The sequence below is a fragment of the Canis aureus genome, chromosome 18, assembly GCF_053574225.1.
Source record: "Canis aureus isolate CA01 chromosome 18, VMU_Caureus_v.1.0, whole genome shotgun sequence".
Taxonomy (NCBI): domain Eukaryota; kingdom Metazoa; phylum Chordata; class Mammalia; order Carnivora; family Canidae; genus Canis; species Canis aureus.
Window position 1 is genome coordinate 45129267 of NC_135628.1, and position 8468 is coordinate 45137734.

Below are 8468 nucleotides of genomic sequence, written 5' to 3' on the forward strand. Positions count from 1 at the left end.
GCAGTGTATGGGATATTGTCTATTCCCTGAAAAGATTACTTTGGTGTGTTTTTATAAGAGATGACTAGCAAAGCTTGCTTCTTAGGAGTTTTGGGGATATAGAAATGGTTGCCTCATCCAGGCTTGAATGCAAAGCTAGGAACTATGGCCAAGGACAGTGCTGGGACTGCTTGGATGATGTCACTGTCAGATGGAAGTCAATAGTCAGGCTGTGTATATTGTGTTTGGCCAAGGCCTTCAAGTCTACATGTGGTAGGGATACGAGTATACATGGTCTGGACAGTACTGCTGCTGTGAACTGTGGAGAAATCTCAGTAGTCACCAAAAGGGTGCTAAGTTGCCCCATTGGAGGAGTGGGGAGGGAAATACAATTGCAGGAACAGAAAGTATTCCTCATTCTGTATTCAATAAGTTGGCCACCTTTTCATATTGCTCCTGTGTTTCCTTGTTAGCCTAAAATAATTCCTAAAATTCTCATTGTTGGCTAGGAGATGGAAGCTTTTCAAATTATATTCAACTACTGACATTCACCGGTATGTTGTAGGGCCATTTGAAAAAGTTCAGATTCTCAACTAATAATATAGCCATGAAATTTGTTGAACAAGGAAAAGACCGCATAGCTGTGTTGAGAGGCATCCACTTCTGGACTTACTCTTTATCACAGTATTTCTTAAAATATACAGAGTCACCTGGAGGCTTGTTAAGGATATAGCTTCCCTGACCCCACATCAGATTTACAGAATCAGAATCTTTGGATTTTGCATTTTTTTCAAACACTTGGAGTCATTCTTGGTACCCTACAATTTGAGAAGTGCTCTACACGTTATTCAAATTTACAACTGAGCAAAATTATGAGTTATGACAACTCATGAACCTTCTTGAGTTTGTTCTCAAGTAGATGCAGTTATGAATGTAGTATATGAAAATGCTGAGGTTCTAGTGATTATTATTTCTGAGAGCAAGAAAAGCAGCAGAGGAGACTTGGAGATGTCTTTTTTTGTTTGCCCATTTGCTCTCCATTCTCTTTCTCCTTCCTCTTATCAGTAAATAACAAACACGAACCATAGAAAGAATAGGAAAAAAAGCAAAAGAATCTTAAAAACATTCATTTTTAAAAATAGAATGCCCTGGATATTGTGGGAACTTTATAGGACTTAAAAACATCTCAGGTGAACAGAGTTTTATTAATCATTACAATTTTTGGTTGGTGACACAGTATTATCACTAGTCTATGCCTACCCCACCTCTTGAAATTCACTACTAATGGAAGAACTAGAAACTTATCAATAGCTTACATTTACTTCTGTATTTCTCTCCTATTCCATGCCTGTAGATATGTATACCACCCTAAATTTTATCTCCCTGGTTTTTTATTGAGAAGTATTTACCCCATATATTAGATGCCAAATAATATATCGTTAACCTTAAAACTCAGTGTTGTTTTCTGGGACATGTCATTTTCAACCTCCCTGTTATTCATTCATGTTGTTGCATGTAGACATAGTTTATTCTAATTCTTACTTTTTCAAAATAACACCTTATTATGATAAACATCTCTGTTTATTTATTTATTGATGGGTATTTTACAAATTTTACAGTATTTTCATGATATGAGCACTGTGTCCATGCATATTAGTTCACATTTCTTTCCTAAAATTTGGTATAGCCTCAGAGAACCATTACTGAACTATAGCGTAGTATGGTTATACATACCTTTAAAAGGGAATGCCAAATTGTCCCTCAAAGTTGATATACCACTGGAAATGTAAAGAAATCACACTGACTTCCATCACCTCCAACATTTCATATTGCCAGATTTCTTTATTTTTTCAATCAAGTGGGTTAAAATGATATTTTATTATGTGTCTGATTTGCATTTTCTGAGTGACCAGTGTTGTTGAGGATTTCTTCTTATGCTTATTCTCAATAGGTGTTTCATTTTCTTTTTTTTTTTTTTTTAAGATTTTATTTATTTATTCATGAGAGACGCACAGAGAGAGAGAGAGAGAGACAGAGACAGAGACAGAGACACAGGCAGAGACACAGGCAGAGGGAGAAGCAGGCTCCATGCAGGGAGCCTGACGTGGGACTGGATCCCAGGTCTCCAGGATCATGCCCTGGGCTGAAGGTGGCACTAAACCACTGAGCCACCCAGGCTGCCCAGGTGTTTCATTTTCTGTAAAACACCTGCTGGTATCTTGCCTGTTACATATTTCATATTCATTTTTCTTCATTGGTTTCTAGGGATTCTTTATATGTTTTAATACTAATCTTTTGTTACTTTTTACATGCTATTAATATTTTCTACATGTTTTAGATTGACTTTTCACTTATATTAAGCTATCTTTTTTCCCCTCTACGATTTGGGAATTTTCTCTCTTGTTGAAGCTCTTCTTCCATATCTCAAGGGCAGAAAGATGTAACATATATTTTTAAGTTTGAAAGTTTTGCTTTAAACACTGCTAGGAGCTGACTTTGATGTCTGGGGTGAGGTGAAGAGTTCTTTTTAGTTTTTTCATGTGGAGAACTAATTTTTTTTAGCTCCATTTCTTGCATTGTCCTTCCTTTCTCCTCTGGGTGACCATGTCACTTCTACCACCTGTCAAAGTTCCATATGTGGTATGGGCTTATTTCTGGATTCTGTTTTTTTCTCCTGGTCAGGTTTTCCTTCCTCATGTTGATATCATTTTGCCTCTCTAGTATAGCATTGTAATAAGTCTATATATCTGGTAGGACAAATCTCCTTTCTTCTCTTCTGAGGTGTAATTTTTGGCTCTTTGCTCTTCCATAGGCATTTTAGAACCATTTTTTTTTTCTAATTCTATAAAAGACTTCATTGGCATTTTGATTGGAGATGCATTACATTTATAAGTCAATTTGGGGAGAACTGATATTTTTGTGATATGAAGACTTCCTATCCATGAGCATAGAAAGAGTTTTCTCCATTTATTTATGTCTACTTCAATGTTTTCCTTAATGTTTTATAACACATTTTAATTTATTTTATAGTTTTTTTTGTTCTACCCTTTTAAAAAAGATTTTATTTGTTCATGAGAGACACAGAGAGAGATTGAGGCAGAGACATAGGCAGAGGGAGAAGCAGGCTTCCTGCAGGGAGCCCGAAGTGGGACTTGATCCCGGGACTCCAGGATCACACCCTGAACTGAAGGCAGATGCTCAACTGCTGAGCCACCCAGGCATTCCATTGGTTCTACTTTAAATATTGTCTTAAACATTTTCTAATTCTTTGCTATAATCCTGGATAGATGATGTTATGTACTTCTCAGGGTATCACATACAGAGATACATGGATCTGTTTCTCATAGGTGGTGATAATTTTGATTACTTGATTTATCCAGGCTGTAATTGTAATTTTCTATAGTTGCAAATAATAAACAATCTGTGAAGAGACATTAAGACCATGCACATATCCTACTCGTCATCAAGAGTTTGATATCAGACTCAGATTCAGCTTACTTTGTTCAAGGCTTGATGTGGAACTATATTATTGGGCCTGTGAAAACTTTGGGTAACTTTGCCCTTTCCAAATGTGCTGGCTCAATCTGGCTAGGTGCTACCCTGGCTCCCATCTACTCAGAATTCCAGCAGCTCTGGTATCAACTCTCCACCTTTACCAACTGCCCATAAGTATTTCATTCCATAGCCATGAGAAGTTCTTGTTAGGCTCTAGGCTTCTATATTTCACCATTCCTACTATTTGCTTTTTAAAGCTCAGGTCTGGATAGTCTGTCTATGTTTTGGTGGGGGAGAGTACCCATGCCTGAGGACCAGAGTGCCGTATAACTGAGGCTTGGTGGTAGCAGAACAGGAGGTTCAGTCTCTCAGAACTTCTAGACTTTGGAAGCCAATGACTTCTGGTCTTATTAGAGTATAATTTCTCATATGATAGAAATATTTTTCCCAGTATTAAGATAACTCAAACCTATGTGCTATCATATTTGAAGCACTCAGCATTTAAAAAAATAAAAAGCAAAATTTTAAACTACTTACTTCTTCAGTTGACAGATCTAGTGTATTAGGGAAATCAAGATATTTCTAAAATATTAGAATGTTTTAAAACTGAGGTTAGCAATTACATTCCTTGAAAAGCCATGCAAGGCAGAAAATTGGGTTGTTAGATGATTTCTAGATTTAACCCAGGATAATAATACCAGATCCTTTTAAAAAGTTTTGAAATACCTGATATCATAACTTAAAATATGTTCTGAAGTGAATTGTTATTTTTTTCACAATTTTTCTTTACTTTTAGGAAAATTACTTTTTATGAGCACAATGAATAAAAGAAATAGAAAACAGTTTTAGAGGATTTTAAATTGTTGAACACATTAAGATAAATGCTAGAAATTTTCCCCTTTTCTTTTATTAAGGAGACAGCCATATTCCAATTTCTTTCACTTATTTTGTAATAGCACTCTCTGATTTGAAAGATTTCAAGTTGAAAATCTATAGGTAGTGAACAGAAAATACCATGGGGATGATTTGAATTGCTAGAGGTTGGCATTCTATCATGTGCAGAAACATATCATGGCAGTGAATGTCAATGCAGCTGCATATTGTTTTCTTGGAGGGGGGATATTATTAAAAGGATTTGATTGGCTACATAAATTTAATGATGCACTAATTTTTAAAGTGCTTTTGATTCTTGAAACTCTTACATAACTTCAAGAGTTAAAGAACCCAACTTAATAGCAATAACTTTTGTACTTTAAAAAATTTTATTATTATTACTTTTTAAAGATTTTATTTATTTACATTTTTGAGAGAGAGAGAGAGTGAGCAGAGAGGCAGAGGGGGAGGGAGAAAATCCTAAGCAGACCCCCTGGTGAGCATGGAGCCAGACCTGGGTCTTGGTCTCAGGACCCTGAGATCATGATCTGAGCCGAAGCCAAGTGACACATAATTGAATGAGCCACCCAGGCACCCCTAACTTCTGTACTTTAAAAACTATTTTGAAATAGGACAAATGAGTCTGTACTCCACTTCCCCTCCTCCACATGGAGACAGAAGTACAAATCCTATGGCTGCTAATCTTTTTTTCAAATCTGGATTTATTTTAACAATGTTGCCAGAACACATTTTGCAATTGTATTATTCGATTATCTTTTGGGAACTGTATTGTTTCCTAGGGACGCTGTGGCTAATTACTACAAACTTATGTCTTGAAATAACTTATGTCTTTCTCAGTTTTGGAGACCAGAAGTCTAAAACCAAGTTGTCCACAGGGCTGTTCTCCCTCTGAACACTCTATAGGAGAATCTATTCCTTGATTCTTCCCACTTTTTGGTGATTCTTGCCTTGTGCTGGTATCACTTCAATCTCTGCCTCCATGATCGTGTTGGCTTTCTTTGTGGGGCTTCTTCTCTGTGTTTCTGAGTCAAAACTTCTGCCTTTCTCTTATAAGGATACATATCATTGCTTTTCAGAGACACCTGGAAATTCTGGAATAAGCTCCTTTTCTCCATATCATTAATTACAGCTTCTGCCATACAAGGAACTATTCACAGATTTTGGGGGCTAAGATGTAGACTTATCTTTTGGGGACCACAATTTTGCTGACTACATTTCATCCTCCTCAAATCATATTCATCCCATATGTAAAATACATTTTCTCTGTCCCAACATCTCCAAAAGTCTTAATGCATTTCAGCATTAACTCTAAGTCCAAAAATCTCATCTAAACATGATTGCTTGGGCACCTGAGTGGCTCAGTCGGTTAAGCGTCTGACTCTTGATTTTTGGCTCAGGTCATGTTCTCAGGGTCGTGAGAAGACTCCTTGCATCAGACTCTGTGCTCAGTGGGGAGGGAGTCTGATAGTCTCTCTCACCCTCTGCCTCTCCCTCCACTCTCTCTCAAATAAATAAATCTTAAATAAACACAATTGCTAAAAATGTCCCAAATCTCATAATCTAAATCATCTGCTTAAGACATAGAGGAGACTCTAAGTATAAGCCACCTTGGAACAACATTTCCTTTCCAAATGTAGACCTGTGAAACAAGGTCTAGAAAACAAGTTATCTGCTTCCCAAATACAGTGGCGGGACGGACATAGCATATCAGCCACAGACATTCCCATTCCAAAAGAAAGACAATAAAAGAAATAAGAGTCACTGAGAGTTGACTAGGGTAGGCTAAATGTTGGCCCCCCAAAGGTATGTTAATGCCCTAGTTTCCAGATCCTGTGATTATTGTCTTATTTAGTAATAGAACTGGTTTGACTAAGGACCTTGAAAAAAGGAACTGTCTGGATTACCTCAGTAGATTCTATCACATGTATTCCTATAAGAGAAAGACGGAGCGACTTTCAGACAGGCAGGCACACAGAGGAGAAGACAAAGAGGAGAAGGCACTATGACCCCAGCAGTAGGGACTGAAGTGATGCAGATGCAAGACAAGAAATACCAAGGAATGTCTATAGCCTCCAGAAGCTTGGAGAGGCAAAGAACAATTCTCTCAGAAGAGGCATAATCCTGCTGGCATCTTGATTTGAGACCTCTGCACCATCCAGATCTGTGAGAGAATACATTTCTATTGTTTTAAGCTATCAAGTTGTAATTTATTACAGCAGCCCCAGGAAATGAATATAGGAGCATTTGAAGTTTTCTTGCTCAAGATTGAATTACTTCTCCTTTATGTAGTATAAATATTTTTGACCAATGAAATCTTCAGCATTAACATTCATTTCCAAATCATGCATCACTGACAGGCAATAATAAGTAAAATCACGATTGAAAAGGAAGCCATGACATCCGTGTGTTTTCTGCCCTTGTCAATGTGGGGGGAGAGGATGTTTGTTAGTTTGTTGAAAAAATTAAATAGTCACATACTATGGAAGTTCCACTAGGTGTCAAATTTTGCTTCCTTTGTTGTGTGTAGACAAATTTCAGGACAGAAAAAAAAATTAGCTCATATATTGTATCAGATAGGGCCTATAAGGAAAGCAGACAACAGCTATTTTCACAGAGGTAATTAATGTGAGGATGTCAACAAGTGGGCACTGGACAACCGAGGAGGGAAGGGGGAACAATGAGGCTGTGCAGAGGCAGTAAGTGAGGGGAGCAGCTGCCAGCCCTTGGGAACAGGGGGCAAAGGGGAGAGGCTATGGTGATTAGATCCGATAGGCTCAGAGGAGGGACTCTGTGGGTCCTGTCCTGGCATCTTTAAGGTGACACAGGTGGCTGGTCTTGGAGTGTGGAAAACGTAGAGACTGGAGTTGGCTGTTACTGCAGCCAGCTGCTGTAGCTGGGCTGACGTGGTAGCGTCTGTGACCCCGGCCCAAGAGGGAGGCGACACAGAGGGGCAGGCATCCTCCGCCTCCTCCAGCCCCGCATCCCTCGGCTCTGCTCCCGGGGCCTGGCAGGGGCTGAGAGGCGCAGCCGCGTGGGCAGCCGTGGGCAGCCGTGGGCAGCCGTGTGCGGCCAGTGCCAGCCCCGGCCCGCGAGCTCGGGGGGGGGGGGTAGGTTTGCAGGGAGCTGGGGAGCTTAAGAGCCGTCTCAGACGTGGGCACGTCATATAGAAATGGAGACTAATGAGGCGGCCTGTCATTTTAACTAAAAAAAATTAGTCTTGTTTTCTTTCCTAAGTTCTTAAGCATCATTTACTTCATTTGGAGCGAGTGAAAGGCAGGCTGCTGGCGCACGGGGGCTGCTTGTTAGTGCAGGGGAGGGTGGACGGTCTGGGACTGCTCCTGGGACTGGGTTGCGGGCCCCCCCGCGGAGGGAGAGCGGGAGCATTTCCAGAACTGAAGTGTCAGCTCTTCTGGGTCTCTCAGGGCCGATTGGTGGGGGCGGGGGTGTGTGAGGTGGATGGAGGGATGCTCTCGAGTTAGGGATGCGGTAGTGGCTGCATTAAAGGAAGATGCGTTTGCACAAAAGAAATAGCAGCTACGTTTAGTCTTGGGAACCATTTAGAACCGCTGCCAAGTGTTCCACTTAGTCTTAAAAATGGATGCAATTTGAGAAAATTATACTCCTGGCAAGCTATTTTACTGGAATCAGAGGGCAGTGTGATATTTTCCAGTTATGTTTCGTCTTGAAAGGGGACTTCTTTTAGTAAGAAAAGGTTTGCCGTTGACATGTCTGAGGGCCAATGCTGTCTTGCTGTCCCCCACCAGCCCTTACTGGTGCACAGAGGTCCAACATGCTATAGCTCCTCAGCATATGGTCTCAGAACATTCTTTTTGTGTGAATTGTGTTTCTTGACCTGGACGTTTGCCTCTTGCCCCAAGTACATTCAGTTAGGAAGGTGCAGGGCTGTGGCACCAACTCTTGAAAGGGGTGGAGGACTTACATGGAACCTCTGGCTCTTTTGTGACCTTTCAAGATACCTGGAGTGGCTTCCCAGTATCCACTGGGGTGCCCCAGAAGGTATGGATCTATGGCTATGTGTTAGCTACTCTTAGCATCATTTTCTCCAAAGGCTCTCTCTGCTGTTGTCTATTCGGCACTCT